Raw genomic sequence first — 17,460 nt, 5'->3', positions numbered from 1 at the left:
GAAAAGGCAGGTCAAGTAGACCCCCCCCCAACCAAAAGAGGCCACAAATACCTTAAAAACCTTCAAAAGAAAGGGCCAAAAGCCTGGGTAAAAAAAGGAAAAGTTTTGCCTAAAACTAGGCAAAGAGGGTGCCAGGCAAGCCTCCCTGCGGAGAGCCTTGCACAAGCGTTGAGCCACCCCTGAAAAGGTCTGTTCTCCTGTTGCCATTCTCTTGATCTACCACAGAGAAGGGAGATCCCAGGATCGAACTTGTGACCTTCTGCATGCAAAGCAGAAGCTCTTCCACTGAACCACGTCCCTTTGTTCGGTCTTAATTCTTGCCCTGTTATAATTCATCTATCTTTTCTCCCTGGTCGCAAGCTTACACACAAAGTATGAAAGGGAGAGGCGGGCAAGGCAAGGAGCCCAGAGGAGGGCATGGTAGCATTGCAGCTGCTGTTATTTACTAAATTATTTGTACAACTCTGAAAACAGTTGAAATGTATGGGATACAAAATTTCTCTCTCTAACACACACAAACACACTGTAGATTATATATTAAGTGTGTGTGTGTGAGAGAGAGAGAGAGAGAGAGAGAGAGAGAGAGAAATATGCACATACTACTGTATTAATGTTGCTATGATATGCTGTTTTGGGATGAAAATTGTTATTTATATCAGTAGTAATAGAACCAGCAACTGAATTTTAGTCCCAGACAGCTGGAAGGCACTAGGTTGGTGAATAATATAATATGATATAATAATATTATATACATAGAACTTCAAGAAAAGAAACTTAGTAGTTGCAAGTGTAGGGTAGGTAACAGCAATATTAAAAATAAAAATCATTGCCTTGCAAGCAGCAGGTGATTTAAAATGTGTATAGCACATCAATATACTTAAGAGTTGTAGAATAAATGACAGTGCCTTTTATAGATCAGTAACGGGTGAAAGATGAAGTAGTAACTGGTTCAAAACAAGACTTGGACTTGGTGCTTGAATTACAAGAGGATGCAGAAAGGTTTTACGACCAGCCCTTTATTGCCTTTTTTGAAGACCTAGGGGAAATCATTTGACTGAATTGGGGTGAGAATTGGGTGGGTTTGTGGATTTTGTTGAGAAGTCCTTTGAGCCCCATAATTCAAGCATTCTTAAGAGTAAACAGACTGTTCTCACAATGGAGAGATGTACTGGGACTGGGACTATTTAATTTATTCATAAATTATCTGGAATAGGGGATAAGCAGTGAGGCAACCGTAGCCAAGTTTGCAGATAGCGGCAAATTAAAAACCTAAGCTGATTGCAGAACACTCCAAAGGAATTCTCCAAACTGAGTAAATGGGAAATAAAATGACAAAAGACAGCTAAGGAAGGATGTGATCATAGAGGTTTATTTAAAACTGTGTATGGTTTGGAAATAGCAGGTGGAAAATGCTTTGCCTCTCTCACACACAGTAGTAGAACTTGTGGTCAACTTTTGAAACTGATTGGCAGTAGATTCATGGCAAAGTACTTCTTCATGAACTTAACGGAATTTGTTGCCGCGGGATGCAGTGACCATTAACTTCAATGGCTAGATTAGACAAAGTCATGCAAAATGTGTCTATTTGTTGTTGTTGTTTAGTCGTTTAGTCGTGTCCGACTCTTCGTGACCCCATGGACCAGAGCACGCCAGGCACTCCTGTCTTCCACTGCCTCCCGCAGTTTGGTCAAACTCATGCTGGTAGCTTCGAGAACACTGTCCAACCATCTTGTCCTCCATTGTCCCCTTCTCCTTGTGCCCTCCATCTTTCCCAACATCAGGGTCTTTTCCAGGGAGTCTTCTCTTCTCATGAGGTGGCCAAAGTACTGGCGCCTCAGCTTCAGGATCTGTCCTTCCAGTGAGCACTCAGGGCTGATTTCCTTCAGAATGGATAGGTTTGACCTTTTTGCAGTCCACGGGACTCTCAAGAGTCTCCTCCAGCACCATAATTCAAAAGCATCAATTCTTCGGCGATCAGCCTTCTTTATGGTCCAGCTCTCACTTCTATGTGTCTATAAGCAGCTATTAATTGTAATTGCTAGATTGATCCTCCAGATTCAGAGGTACTATGTCTTAAATATCAGTTCCTGATTGCTAGGTACAGTTCTGTAAAGTTGCAAAAGGAATCAGTCCTGTTTTTGATCTTGGCAATGTAGAAAACCAGTTAGGTTTGTAATCCAAACTTGTTTGTATAGGAAGTTTTCCTTTTTACCTATTTTACTGTTATGTGTTTGGAATGCTTGGTAATGATCATGATATTTTATTCACTTGCTAGAGGGCAACAAAAGGACAGGGCTACAGCATTCATGCCCAACTTGCGGGCTTCTCAGAAGCCTTTGATTGCCACTGTGGGTAACAAGATGCTAAATTAGATGGACCTTTGGTCTGATCCTTCCAGGAAAAAAGTATGACTTGACCTATGAATAAGAAAGGACATGGTATGTTCCATCACACATTGTGTTAAGTTGTGGGTGAACATATCAGACGACACAGCGATTCTTCAAACAGCTCTTGTTTATTCACAGGCCAGAACTGAACAGAACTGAACTGAAGGGTTCAGTCAGCCTGCTTATATAGAGCTCCAGTACAACGTTACTGTAACAACTTTCTAAAACTATCCAATCACTGAACGTCACTTTCGATCCTTCATTTGCATAACTATCTACAGTATCCCCCTGCTGGCCCAGGGTGAGAACTTCAGTACATAACACCTTGCACACATTTTTACTTTATTAAAAAATGAAGCATGGCTTTGAGGGGTCCTAAATCAGGGGTGCCCATACATTTTTAGGTTGAGTTGTTGAGATTTTTTTAGGATTTGATGATTGTATGAATAATGTAATGCTCTCTGCCTTTGGGGAGCTGTAAATGGAATTGCATTCCAGAAAACAAGGTGTGTCATAATAAAAACATAATTGTATATTATAAAAACTGTACTATACTTGTGTCATACATTTCTGACTCCACATGTTCCACAAAAACATTGGCACCCATGTGTGGCAATGTAGACAGAGAGTGAATGTAACAATTAACCAACAATTAACCCTGGTAATTCAGTCTCCTGCCAAGCAACGAGAAGACTTTTCACTATGCAGTACTTCTTGACTTGGCTGGAAGGTTAAGACAACTGGCCAACCAGTGAAAGGTATCACTGGGTCAATGACTGCTGAGTGTAAGGCTTAAATGTGGGAAATCCCATGCTCAGATCCCTGCTTACTCAAGCAGCTCACTGGATGGCCTTTTGCTTTCCAGCAAATATAACTGAATAACAACCACCACCCTCTCATTACACTCCACTGTTCTGAATAAACAAGTCATATGCACAATGCAGCTTTCATAACATTCTTAAGACTTCTCCTCTTTTGTGCTGTCCAGTGCCAACTACTGACCTTTAAAACCTTCCAGCAGATCGAAATAATGAATCATACAGGCAGTTCTTTTAATGCTATTTATGGCCGTAGCTCCATAAGTAACATGTGCTGTTCTTTGATCTGTGCACTTTTAGATTAGCCCGCACAAAATAAAATTCCAACTTCTGCAGAAATTGCTTTCATCAGCTTTTTGCTACCTTACTTGGGAACTGTGACAAAAAAAAGGAGTAGCTTCTTGGCTGACAGATTGATTGCACTGAAAGGAAGAGACAGGGTTAGCATGTGCCGAAGTTTGATTTTAGGCAAAAAGAAAAAGCCCTGTTATTTTGTTTAGCTGTGCTTTGTGTCGCATATCTTTGCTTTTCTGTAACCCTTGCTTTTGTGCAGTGCAAAGATTTGAATTCTGGGAAGACACATTATTAGCCTTGGCTTGGCACCCGTCTTGGAAAATGAGTCACGTGTTTCAGAGAGGGAGCCCAGTACATATCCAAAAATGGAAGCAAATAAAAACGCTCTTTAAAATTATTGAAAAAAACCACACAACCAACTTTGCAGGCAAATTGAAGTTGCTGAGCCAGCAATAATTACTCATTTGTAGCCAAACCACCATACATCTTTGTGACACTGGCAACATTACAGTGGTCATATAGCTGGAGCTGGCTCAAATATTTATGAAAAGTTTCTGTTATGTTTCATAAGCAAAAATTTGGCACAGTTTATACTAGTAATGGAAAAAGAATCCTTGTTAAAGAAAAGGATGGGAATGGGGAATATTTTTGAGCCTGAGATCTACATTCCCTTCTGGGCAACCTTATGAGGACCACATGCCAGCAGTTGGCAGAACCAGAAAGAAAAACGGGGAGAGCAACAAATGCAGATTTTACCTTTGCATACCCTGCCACATTTCTCTGATGAAACTATTCCATATTCCTATATAATTCCTATTTAATAATAATAATAATAATAATAATACTCCACCCATCTGACTGGGTTGTCCCAGCCATTCTGGGGGGCTTCCAACATATATAAAAACAAAATAAATAGTAAACATTAAAAACACTTCCCTATACAGGGCTGCCTTCAGATGGTTTGGGGATCGGATAACTCCATACCTTCCAACATTCCTCCAATGAAAGTAGGGATGTCCTAAGGAAAAGCGGGACATTTCAGAATCAAATTAGAAACCAGGATGGCTTCTGTAACTCTGGGTCTGTCCCTAGAAAATAGGGACACTTGGAGGGCATGCCTTTGTGCAGCAGGAATGTTCATACACACACTCATACACCCTTCTTGATGCTCCCTCCATAGAAGCAAGGGGCCTTATCAGAGTTCAAGAACACATTCCATCCAGGAGAAAACACTCAGGTTATGAAGCAGGGCCAGTGAGAGAGGGCTGCAGCCTGGAGGAGAGGTCTCATGCATGTAGGTACTAATTACCTGGTGTGTCAAGGGTCCCATGGTTAACAAAGAGAACTGCCTTCTAGTAGGAGGAGTACACCATTATCCTTCAAAGAAGAATTGCTAAAGTCCAATGAAATATACTCAGAGTCGCAAAGTGATTTCATGCTCTTTATTCAGCTCATAGTGGTGAGGAGGAATGAATGAAAGTCCCCTCAAAGTATCTGCTTTATATACATTATTTACACAATGGGCTGCACATGATTGGCTAATTCCGGAATTCTACTGTAAGCCAATCAGGTTGTGGATTCACTTCTATCTGGAACATGATTGGTTCCTGCCAACCAATCATACTGCTGCATTGTTCTAGGACCAATCAGACTGCTGCCTTTTGGATCCTATTGTTCTAGGACCAATCAGACTGCTGCAGTTTGGATCCTATTCAACTCAGTACATAACACCCCTCCCCTCTAAGTTCCAGTCCTGCCCGGGAGGTTGCATTCATAGTCCTCAAGGTACACCGGCGGCCTACGTGTGCATTGCGGCCTGGGGTGTTCCCTGGTCCGGGGTTCAGGTTCTGGCTCGTGTTCCAAGGATGCTGGCTGTGATGGGGCTGTTTGGTCTGGCGCAACCGGCTCGCTCAGTTGTGGTTCTGGTTCCAGTGTCCTTCCGGCCTCACGGGTCCTCTCTGTATTTACTGATTCTGCCTCTCCTGCTGGCCCCTGCTGCTCTATGGGCCTTACTGCCCCACTGTTCCCCTGGGACTCCTCTGACCTGTCCTCCTCCTCCTGGTTTTCTCCCGGGAATCGTCGCCGTATCTGGTCGCAGTGGCGGCGCCAGCATTGCCCCCCATCAGTTAGCACCTCGTACGACACGGGGCCAGTGACCCTGGTGACTGTGGCGGGTACCCATGCAGGGCCTGCCCCAAAATTCTTTGCATACACTGGGTCCTGGGCCTCGAAGGTCCGGGGGTTCCTGCCTTCCCCCACCACTACCTCATCCTGAGCTCTATCAGGGTGAAGGCGGTCCAATCTGATTGCAAGGCGCCGACCCATTAGTAGTTCAGCGGGGCTCCGGCCAGTCGTTGAGCTGGGGGTGCTGTGCTGTGCTAGAAGGAATGTGGCAAGGCAGTACTCCCAATCCCCTTGCGTCATGCGGAGAAGGGTGTCCTTGGTGGTCCGCACCATGCGTTCTGCTTGGCCATTGGTGGCAGGGTGGAATGGCGCCGAATGGATGTGACGGATGGTGTTCTGCGCTGTGAAGGTTTGGAATTCTCCTGACGTAAATGCAGTCCCGTTGTCTGAGACGAGAGTGTCAGGGAGCCCGTGGGTTGCAAACAGCCTGCGTAGTACCCGGATGGCTGCGGACGTAGAAGTGGACGGTACCAGTGCGACTTCCAGCCATTTGGTGTAGGAGTCCACCACTATGAAGAATGTTTTCCCCTGAAAGGGGCCAGCGAAGTCCACATGCAGGCGTGACCATGGTGCTCGGGCGGACTCCCAGGACTGGACTGGGGCCCTTGGGGGATCTGGGCGGGATTCTTGGCAGGCCTGGCAGTGTTTGACCCAGGCCTCTATCTCTCCGTCGATCCCCAGCCACCACACGTAACTCCTGGCAAGGGCCTTCATTCTTACTACCCCTGGGTGTGTCTTGTGTAGGGCTGTGAGGACCCTTTTGCAGAGGGGCTGGGGAACAACGACCCTGCTTCCCCATAACAGGCACCCCTTGTGGGCCGACAGTTCATGTTTGCGGGTTGTGTAGCCGGCGAATTCTGGCCCGGGGCTGCTGCTGGGCCATCCCCTCCACACCCAGTCCAGGACCCGGGAGATGACCCTATCTTTCTTGGAATGGTGTGCAACTTCTTGTGCCTGAATGGGGCGGTCGGGAAGCAGCTCCAGGCTCATAACCTCTTGTGCAGGTGCTGGGTCGGGGCCTGTTTCCGGTAGTGGTAGCCTGCTGAGGGCGTCCGCATGGCCCATCGCCTTCCCAGGGCAGTGAATCAGTGCATACTGGTAGCTGGCAAGGAAAATTGACCACCTGAGGACGCGAGGAGACAGCACTTGGGGGGTCTGCTTTTCGGGGGCAAACAAGCCAAGCAACGGCTTGTGGTCAGTCACCACGGTGAAGGGCCGCCCGTACAAGAAATCATGGAATTTTTTTACTCCCTTCACGATTGCCAGACCCTCCTTGTCGATTTGCGAGTAGTTCCGCTCGGTTGCGTTGAGTGTCTGGGAAAAGTATGCCACCGGTACCTCTCTTCCATCCGGGAGTTGGTGTCCCAGGACAGCGCCAATGCCATAGGGCGAGGCGTCGCATGCTAGCACCACCGGCAGCCTCTTGTCAAAGTGTGCCAAGACCGAGTTTGAGACAAGCAAGTCCTTGACTGCCTGGAATGCGGCCTCCTGGCGCTGGCCCCACACCCAAGGGGCCTGCTTGTCCAGGAGTCTGTGTAGGGGCTCCGCTACCGCCACCTTGTGGGGAAGGAAGGAATGGTAAAAGTTCAATAGTCCCAAGAAGGCCTGAAGTTCAGTCTGAGTCGTCGGTGAGGTCTTCGTGGTGGACCCTCGGTTGGGACGGCTGGCTTGGCCGTGCCTCTTGCGTCGACCTCTCGGCAGCTTCCGTTGCCAGGGCCTCCTCCAGAGCGACCTGGAACGTTAGGTTCTTCTTAGCGTAGAGGGGTCATTGCAGCTTCTCATCCTTCAGGCCACCGACGAGGTGGTCACGAAGCATGTTCTCCAGCTCTGAGAAGTTGCAGAACCGGGCAGCTTGGCGGAGAGAGGTCACAAACCCAGTTATGGTTTCTCCAGGGGCTTGCCGCTTTGTGTAGAAGGCATTTCGACGAGCCACCACTGAGGGCTGTGGTGAAAAGTGCCCCTTCAGCTGTTCCATTATTGTTTTGTATGGAACAGTAGCAACGTCTTCAGGCGCAAGGAGAGCCCGGGCGATTTCAAACGTCTCCTCTCCGCAGACGCTGAAGAATATTGCCCTCTTCTTGGCGTCTTCTTCATCGGTGACCCCTTTGGCTTCTAGGAGGAAGGTGAAACGGAAGGCGTACGCTTCCCAGTCTCCAGATGCTGGGTTGAACGGCGAGAAGCTGCTGTCGGTTGCCATTCTGAGTTCCTTGTGTCCCGGAGCTGAAGCCTGGATACACGGTGCGAGGCAGCGGTGCGGCAGGTGGCGGTGCTGCGGTGCTGTGTGTGGCAGTCAGCTCAGCGGGATCCCACCTTCGTCGCCAGTGAAATGTACTCAGAGTCGCAAAGTGATTTCATGCTCTTTATTCAGCTCATAGTGGTGAGGAGGAGTGAATGAATGTCCCCTCAAAGTATCTGCTTTATATACATTATTTACACAATGGGCTGCACATGATTGGCTAATTCCGGAATTCTACTGTAAGCCAATCAGGTTGTGGATTCACTTCTATCTGGAGCATGATTGGGTGGTTCCTGCCAACCAATCATACTGCTGCATTGTTCTAGGACCAATCAGACTGCTGCCTTTTGGATCCTATTGTTCTAGGACCAATCAGACTGCTGCGGTTTGGATCCTATTCAACTCAGTACATAACATCCAACAACTTCTCTTGGCTGCTGTGCTTAGATCTCTTGACTCCTAAGGTATGTAACCAGCCCTTAAAAGGTCTCTCCTCAAAAATGGATATTGGAGAGTTGGAAAAGTTTCAGAAATGATAAGGCATATATAGAGCAACTCCCCTATGATGAAAGAAGCATCTGGATTTTTTTAGTTTAGAAAAAAAAAGTTGAGTAAGATGTAACATGATAGAGGTTTATAAAATGATGCGCTGCATGGAGAAAGTGGATAGAGAAAAGATTCCCCCCCCCCATAGCACTGGAACTTGTAGGCATACAGTGAAGCTGGATGCTGGAAGATTCAGAATAAAAATACAGTGGTACCTCTGGTTAAGTACTTAATTCGTTCTGGAAGTCCGTTCTTAACCTGAAACTGTTCTTAACCTGAAGCACCACTTTAGCTAATGGGACCTCCTGCTGTTGCTACATCGCTGGAGCACGATTTCTGTTCTCATCCTGAAGCAAAGTTCTTAACCCGGGGTGCTATTTCTGGGTTAGCAGAGTCTGTAACCTGAAGCGTCTGTAACCCGAGGTATCACTGTATTCTCCTCATTCATGCATTTTTGTGCACATCTCTTGGCTGGAGAGCTGCACAGCAAAATATAGAGAAGTGCAAGTTCCAAATGATAGCTGTTACAGTTCACATATTGTTTCAGAATATGTGATGAGTTGGGACTGCCTTTAAATGTGAACTGAATCGAATTTTTCCTCCATCTTCCCCGTTGTGGGAAGGGGGTTCTTTCACAGCATTCATATTATTTATCGCCATCTCTCACACAGAGAACATAACTGATTATCGCAGAAGCTATTCCTCTATCGTTATTTCTATGTTTCTGCTTTTCTCTCTTTTTTAACTCATTTATGTGCAGTGATTTACCTCAGCAACTACTGCTCTGGAGCCCTCTGTAGGCCAACTGTAATAACTGAAACATCAATGGTGGTTTACATCCTGGTACAAAAATCCAGCTGTCAAAATAATAAACAGGAGTAATAGATTTAAGACTACAAGGAGCTTGCATTTTAATTTGAGAACAAGATGGGTCATAAATATACAGAAAAAAGGTAAGAGAGGAAAATATTAGCTTTATACAGCTAAAAGCAGTAACAACAACAAAAATGTTCTGCAGTTAATGCTGAGCGCCACTCATCTTCTGCTACGGGCTTGCTACTGTTCCCTCCTCTGCTTTGTTTTGCCACATCATTGTATTCTATTAAAAAGAAATAACTGGTTTTTAATTACAATGGTTAGCGATTAGAGTTCTAACCACATTATGTAGAGTTGTGCTGATGACAGTGTTATCTTAATTGTGCAAATAAAAAAGGAGCCTTTATTAGCAAAAGTGAAAACCTTGGTGGTGGTAAAGGAGGTATGAAGTCTAAGTGTTAGTATGTATGTTGTGGATGAAATAAATCAAGTCTTGACTCTCCTAGAAAGTAATTCTATGCTTACTAGGGAGGGTAATGGGGAGCCTCACTCTCCATGCACGGAGAGCAAGTTTCATGGGCTGAGGTCTCCTCTGTGCAGTGACAGAAAACTCCACCATTGTTCCTTTACCTCCAGAATCTTCCTTCTCAATCTCATGGCCTGGATGGAGCCATAAGGCATATACTGCAGAGCCGCCTGCCATGTCTCTCATCTTTTCCATTTCTAATAAGGTGCCTGAGCATCACTGTGTGACTCTTGACTAAAACCATGTTTATGAGCAAAGACTGACTGAAAAGCAGAAGGCAATAGGTTTGGAAATATGGCACTCCCAGGAGCACTCCCAGGAGCTTGTTGTGTGGATCCTGGGGGTTGCATATTTGCAGAATCCAAAGCCCCCTCATTCCCCTGAACACCCAACTGCAGAAAGCTGGGAGTCGGGAACTCCAGCCCTAGAGCTGGCACACTTATTTTCCCTAGTGTAACTGGGAAAGGAACTTTTTAAAAGCAGAACCAGGAAGGGCACAGAATATTTCCTTCCATACGTCTGCCGTGGCCAGTATGAACTGTCTTAGGGAAGTGGCAATATCTCTGCCACAGAATCTCACCATTGCCACCATCTTAGGATTGCGCTTCCAGCAGCTTTGTGCCAATGTGAAACATAAAAGGGTGCTAGAAATCTAAATTATTGTACATTCTTCTTGCCATAGGAATCTCCAAAATGTTGGAGAATTAACTAATGAATATATACCGTTGGATTGTTATTTAGCTTTATTAAGTGTTCTTCTCAAACAGTAATATGATTTTGAGAAGTAAAATGTTGTTAAGTCATCCTTTAATGGCATCAGAACTAACAACTGCCCATTTCTGGAAGAATTTGGAAGGAGCCACGAATGGATATTGGTATAAAAATGTGTGGGATATAACTTTGTTTGGAAAGTTGACAAATAAAATTGGCTAGGGGCACTAAAAAGAGCAGCAGCTTTAGATCAGAACGGTTTGATTTTTTTCAGTGAATAACTAATGATGTAATATGCCACCCTCTCAGTATGCTATTTTCTGTAACTCATAGTTATTTGCTTTTACATTAAAGATAACAGCAACATTTGTTATCTTTCTACTGTACTCTGTAGAGAGTAATTCTTGTGTGACTCTTGATGCACATATTTGTCTTTGGAGCTAAGTTTTATTTATGTTCAAAATGTTATTTATATTTTGAGTTACATTTTTTGTATAGTTCCCTGCACAAAATCTCTATTGGTCAATACACACACAATCTGCCTGTTTGTCATGTGATACTTAAATAAAAAAATCAACTAGCAGCTTCTAAATTAAATCCGTATGACAGCTATAGCCAAATGACTATTTATAAATACTTGTATATTCACACAGCTCTTACAGTTGTGCAGTTCTGAGTCAGAAAAGAAGCAGTACTGTATGCTGAGCACTAGAACTGCAACCTTGGGGTTTCACTCTTACGATTTCCTGTCACCTGCATTCACGAGCTATCATGAAGAATCTCCACCTAAGTGATGGATGTGAAGGGAGTGCTATGGTTTGCTTGAAGGCTTGCTTCCTCCTGACTTGGTGTGCTAAGGCAGCCCTTGTGTTCCATTTGGTATCGCTGATAATTATTAGCACTGTCACAGTGTATTGCTGACTCCCAGAGCACATTTGCTTGGGTTACAAATGAAAACAGTTGGGTAGGCAAGCTTGAGACTCTCTTTGTCCATAATGAGGCAACATTCTTGAAGTGACAGGTTTCATTTTATGCGTTTCGGATTTCAAAACCACTCGGATTCATGATGCATTTTCCACTGAGATGCCCCACCTCCTAGCAAAATTCTAACGAATATATCTGAAAATCTGAAAATAATTTTAAACACGAAACTAAACCATTTCTCCTCTCAAAGCATACTGTAAGATGTTTGCTGCATTGCAAAGTACTTCAAAGACCCCCAGTATTTATTATAATTATTAAGACTTTTTCTTTCTAATAATGTTCTCTGTGGTACCGTCATAAGAAGGGTCTGCAGCCCATCTATTCCAGCACCCACCCTGTGGAATGCCCTCACACCAGATGTCAAAGAGAAAAATAACTACCAAACTTTTAGAAGACATCTGAAGGCAGTCCTGTTTAGGGAAGCTTTTAATGTTTAATAGGTTATTGTATTTTAGTGTTTTGTTGGAAGCTGCCCAGAGTGGCTGGGGAAACCCAGCCAGATGGTTATTATATTATTATTATCCTGTTCTCACAGTGGCCAACCAGATGCCTGCAGGAAATCTGAGTACAAGAGCATTGTCTCCTAAGGTCATCAGCAACGGGTATTCAGAAGCATACAGACTCATGTCCATGAGTGAGTTCTAGGGTTATCAGATCCATGGATTCACTAATTGTTATTCAGTCATTCTTTAATCTAGTGATTGTAACTTGGGGATTTACCGTGCAATCTGATGAATGCTCAGAAGCAAGCACCATTGAATTCGGGAGATTTACTCCATGTATAGAAGGCGTAGGGGATGTTTTTGATCTGGCAGGTACGATCCTAATCTCCCCACACCACCACAGGCCAGCTCTGACAGCTGGGCAGGGCAACCCACCAATCTACCATCTCATGTCCTAATGACGTCAGATGATTGACTCCTGCCAAAGCCTTTTGTGCAGTGCTTCAGAAGCCATGGGGGCAGTGGAGTGAGGCCAAAATTTGACACACCCTCCAGCCCTCATGATGCCTTCCCAAAGTTAGATAAGCAAGGCACCAGGCTTTGGGAAACAGGTATGAGCCTCTGGCAGGGTCCTAGAGTCCTCCTACCTCCTTCCCAAAGCTGGGAAAGCTAACTAGGCTTTGGGAAGGAGGAATCTAGGACCGTGTCAGAGCCCTCCTGCCTCCTTCCCAAAGCCCAGTGCCTCCTTACCTGACTGTGGGAAGGCATCGCAAGGGCTGGGGAGTGTCAAACGTTGCCAAGGACTGCAGAAAAGGGCCTCTCGGGCTGCAAGTGTTGGACTTGTTTACACTGTGTAGCAGAGGTGGTCTTGCCTTTCAGGCATCAGTTTCCCCCAGCTCTACCTGGGGACACCAAGGGTTGAACCTGGGACCTTTATGTATACTGGACATGTGTTCTACCGCTGAGCCACAGCCCTTTCACCTTGTTCCGCAAGTGGATTTTCTGTGCCTTCCTAACAGCCAAGAAACAGGTTTGGCAACACTGGAAGGAAAAACTATCTTGGTGCTAATACATCTGTGGATTGAGAAACTGATTTTGCTGCCTCTAGATGAGCCAGCAGTCAATTGGTGACAGCACTGTGGGGCATACAACACTATTTGGACTGCCTTCACTCTGACACCAATACTCGCTGAAGGGCTTACTTTCACTGTTCTGTATCCTAGTTGCTCCCAAGTCCTCCGCCTTCCAAAATCCCCAGCTTTTCCCCCCTCCGTCAGCATAAGGGGTGAGGTTTATAGGGTCCAAGATACTTACGGCTTGATACTTACAATGAAATCTTGTACGTGTATACTCAGAAATAAGCCCCAAAGGATTTGTTCCCAGTTTAGGATAGCTGCTTAAATCTAGGCTGATCTAGCAAAGGGATTGGGGAGAAAAGAAGACTTAAAGATAAGAAAATGTGCGAGAGGATCAGTTAGTAATTAAATCCCAATGTTTTACACCGCAGTAAATTAGTCATTAATCTGCATCTTTAATTTGATTTGCTATGTTTGTAAATAATCAATGTTTAAGCTTTGTTAATAGCACTACAGTGCCTTGAGCAGGTAAAACCCCTGAGAGGTCTCTCCTTCAGCCTCGCAACAACTTCATTCTCACCATGACTGTTGACATTTTAGTTCCACAAATGACATTGGAGATGGTTTCCATGGAAACTAAAGATTCAGCCACACACATTCTTGAAACAGACAAATGAGAATATCTGTTTCCTACTACTGACCAAATATTTAATGTCGCCAGTGTTTACTAGAAAGCTCCAGGGCATAAGAAGGCTTCAGAAAAAGGACTTAAAGGGAACCATCCCTTCCATATCCAATCTATCTATCTATATATATACTAACAGCAAGGTCATTCTCAGAGAGCTGATCCTTATATAGCCAAGCCAGCACCAAAACTCAGCAGTAGAAAACAACATGTAGGAGAAACTCTAAGGGAGGGGAAAACAACGATTTAGGAGGATTTTCAGTGACCACAGAGCTCTGGGGAGGGGTGTGGAATATTGCTGGAAGGGAATGAAATGGAGTATCCAGGAAATGGGCATTGTTAGCTGCCTGGAGTAACAAACAGGAGTACTCCACACTGCAAAACAGGTCTTACTTGTTGTACCTGATGATGCATAGAAAGGAGGCAAAGAGCTGCCCTAGTGCAGGAGTTCTGTTAGGGCAGGTGTAGAGAACCTGTGGTTCTTCAGATGTTGCTGAACTACAACTCCCATCATCCTTGGTCTTTTGTCATGATTGTTGGGGTGGAGGGGAATTGTAGTTCAGCAACATCTGGAGGGCTACAGGCTCCCTTCCTTTGCTCTATGGCACCAGAATATGCCATTCTTGTGCACAAAGTGTACCCAGCTCATGTCAACGAAACAGAAACTCTACACGTGCAAGGGGCATTTGCAGAGCTGTGACCGCTATGGAAAGGAGAAGAGAACCCCATGTGGACACTGGAGGGCACATGGAGGTCTGGATCACAGCTTACATATGATAATGACCACATCTATCCCAGGGATATAGGTAGGTCTGGGTTTGGTCAGAGCTTGGATGGATGGCCACCTGTGAACTTTGAGCAGTCAATTGAATAACGCAGACGGAGTCCAAAGAGAAAAGAAACCAATAATACTTTGCTGGGTAAACTGAGCAGAAACAGTATATGATATGAGGGGTTCTACAAATCTTTGCAAGTGTTGTTTAGAGGAGGGAGATATGCAAATACACAGGATAAAAAGTTATATACACCAATCAAAATTTGAATTGCCTCAGCAAGGAACATGGCATACTGCCTGGTTGCTAGGCAACACTTCCCACCCACCCCCAGTTGGCTTGACTAACTGTAAGCAGGTTATTAAATGAATGATCCCTGCAGTTGTACTTCCAGCAGGAACCACATATATAGCTTGTTGAGTTGCATGAAGGAAGAGTGGGATTCTTAGGGAAACATAAGGAAATAAATACACAAAGAATTAATCTTTCCGGGTGGGTATAAAATAATGTTTTGAAGTGACTAATAATTATGCTAAGTCAAAGTTAAGCAGAACCACACCATCTTCTAAGCCTTGCTACCCTACCATGCCTCTTGGTTTGAGTGGCACTTCTGCAAAGCCATAGAGAAGAGAAAAGGACAGAAACTGTGACAAAGGAAAAAAGTGTCACGTTTGTGAAGGTTGTTGGCAGAGTCGGTGACCCACTGCTTATTAAAGTTTCCCAGCTGAAAATATTTCAAAGCTTGCCCTGCCCGTGAACAATGGTAAAGGTTGAACTACACGCCATACAAAATGTAGTTACAAGTGAGGCTATATAGCTTAATGTTTCATTCAAGTAAGACTAGGATTATTGTGCACAGTTGTCCCCGTGGCAACATCTGGCCTATATTTCCCCACGTGTGAAAGAGAAAACAATGTAAGAAGTGGAAAACATCATACATTCTTTTTCGTTTCCATTCCGAGGTGTGAAGGAAGAGTAAGACATTCCTACCACAGTGTTCTTACTTTATCTCCATGAAAGCCTTCATTCCACTTGCATGAAAAAGAAAACACTGATTTAGTCACAAACATTTCCTTAAAGAATTCTGATTCTGAGGCAAGTGCTGATGTCATAATAAGAGTTCAGAGAGCTTTTCTTCCTCCTTTTTGCTTTTCTCCATAGTAAGCAATGACATCAACTTTCACAGGGGGAGAAAACCCACCTTGACTTTGGATCTTCAAAGGTAAGCATTAACAAGAACCTACTTTTAGTTTTGCACTTAGATTGCACTTGGTTAACTCATTTTGAGTGCTGTTCTCGTCATCTCTGTCCTTTTCCTTTTTGAGGTGGGGTCTTTTATCTCACTGACTTTATAACAGTGCATTCCTGACAGTAATGGAAAACTGATATTGGTTATCCTAAGAGAAAGCCATAGATACCAAAACAACTTCATGTATTCAGCCTTTCGGGCATAAATATATAAATAAATTGATTTCATCCGAAAGTCAGGACGTACACATTTGTAAATAATAATAATGGTCGAATCTGATCCACATTGAAACAACTTGTTCACACTTATTCCCATAGAACCGAAGCGGCAGCTAAACTGGCAATCCTGGGCGTGTTTACTCAGAAGTGAGTGCCCCTGGGTTCAACAAGAGTAACCCCTAGGATTTAATACTGCCAGGAATTTTTTTAATAGACCAGATGTTTGCTGGGGATTAACTGTGTATTGGGTGTGGTTGCTGGGCGTGCTTGGGAGTAATGTCTGGATATGAAAGAGTGCTAAGGAAGTACCGTATTTTTTGCTCTATAAGACTCACTTTTTCCCTCCTAAAAAGTAAGGGGAAATGCGTATGCGTCTTATGGAGCGAATGCAGGCTGCGCAGCTATCCCAGAAGCCAGAACAGCAAGGGGGATTGCTGCTTTCACTGCGCAGCGATCCCTCTTGCTGTTCTGGCTTCTGAGATTCAGAATATTTTTTTTCTTGTTTTCCTCCTCCAAAAACTAGGTGCGTCTTGTGGTCTGGTGCGTCTTATAGAGTGAAAAATATGGTATTTGCAATGGGTCAGTGCATCTGGCTGTTAACCAGAAGGTTGGTGGTTTGAGCCCACCCAGGGCAGGATTCCTGCACTGCATGGAATTGGACTAGATGATCCTCAGGTTCCCGTCCAACACTGCAATTCTATGATTCTATTTGGGGGATGTTATTGTATGGAGGAAGTGTGAGTGCAGCTTCTGCCTCAGGGCCCTTCTTTCAGCTTCCACCCAACATCACAAACTGCAGGTGATTGATGGTGGAGTTGCTATTTGACATGAAATAACCGCAGAAACCAGCCCACGGGAGAAATGTTTGTACTACGGTATATGTTTTGAACCAGTCACTCTGCTGTTGCAACTTATGGTGACTTTACTGGTTTCTCTTACATTTCACAGTAAGGATTGTGGTTTTATGGCTCTTTCTCTAAGCCATTACAGCCAAGCTCTATTCTTCTCTAGTTCTGTGAATTTCATACCTTATCTCTAATCGCAGATCAGTACAAGATGACTTCATCAGAAGGAAGCCAGAAGCTGTTATCACCAAGAATGATAACATTCACACAGTCTCTACTTCTTCTCTCGCTCCCTCACTTGGAGGCAATTGCCGGGGGGGGGGGAGGGGAGCTGTCAATTTTGGTTTCTCTCATTTTCCCAGTTTTACGATCACTTCTTCACATTACCACATCAGTCTCCACTTTTTTAAAAAAAAGGTTCTCATGAAAATTTATCCTAATACACACATTTGTAAGCAATTTTCCCCGATACTATGCATGTTGATGTTATTTTCTTTAACATATGCCTTTTTGCACTGTGGGTTAAACCACAGAGCCTAGGGCTTGCCAATCAGAAGGCCAGTGGTTCGAATCCCCCCGATGGGGTGAGCTCCCTTTGCTCGGTCCCTGCTCCTGCCAACCTAGCAGTTCGAAAGCATGTCTTTTTTTTTTTTAATCATATTTATTAAA

The 17,460-nt window shown here is 44.5% G+C and overlaps 1 protein-coding gene across 7 annotated transcripts in view; it reads left to right on the top strand.

The window, feature by feature from the left end:
• The first annotated feature begins 15,578 nt into the window (after positions 1-15,578).
• PPP1R9A (protein phosphatase 1 regulatory subunit 9A) overlaps positions 15,579-17,460 on the top strand; it is a 150,026-nt gene continuing 148,144 nt past the window's right edge. For 4 of the 7 annotated variants that reach the window (XM_083578460.1, XM_083578459.1, XM_083578471.1 and 1 more), the window contains exon 1: positions 15,589-15,701. The gene's annotated coding sequence lies outside the window, so the exon portion shown is untranslated. Of the gene's footprint in view, positions 15,702-17,460 lie in introns of all 7 variants that reach the window. The other 3 variants (XM_083578464.1, XM_083578461.1, XM_083578457.1) reach the window with 1 other exon arrangement.

Source organism: Podarcis filfolensis (genome assembly GCF_964270895.1).
Source record: "Podarcis filfolensis genome assembly, chromosome: 12".
Classification (NCBI taxonomy): Eukaryota; Metazoa; Chordata; class Lepidosauria; order Squamata; family Lacertidae; genus Podarcis; species Podarcis filfolensis.
The sequence above is the reverse complement of the archived record's forward strand: the minus strand, read 5'-3'. Positions and strand labels throughout refer to the sequence as shown.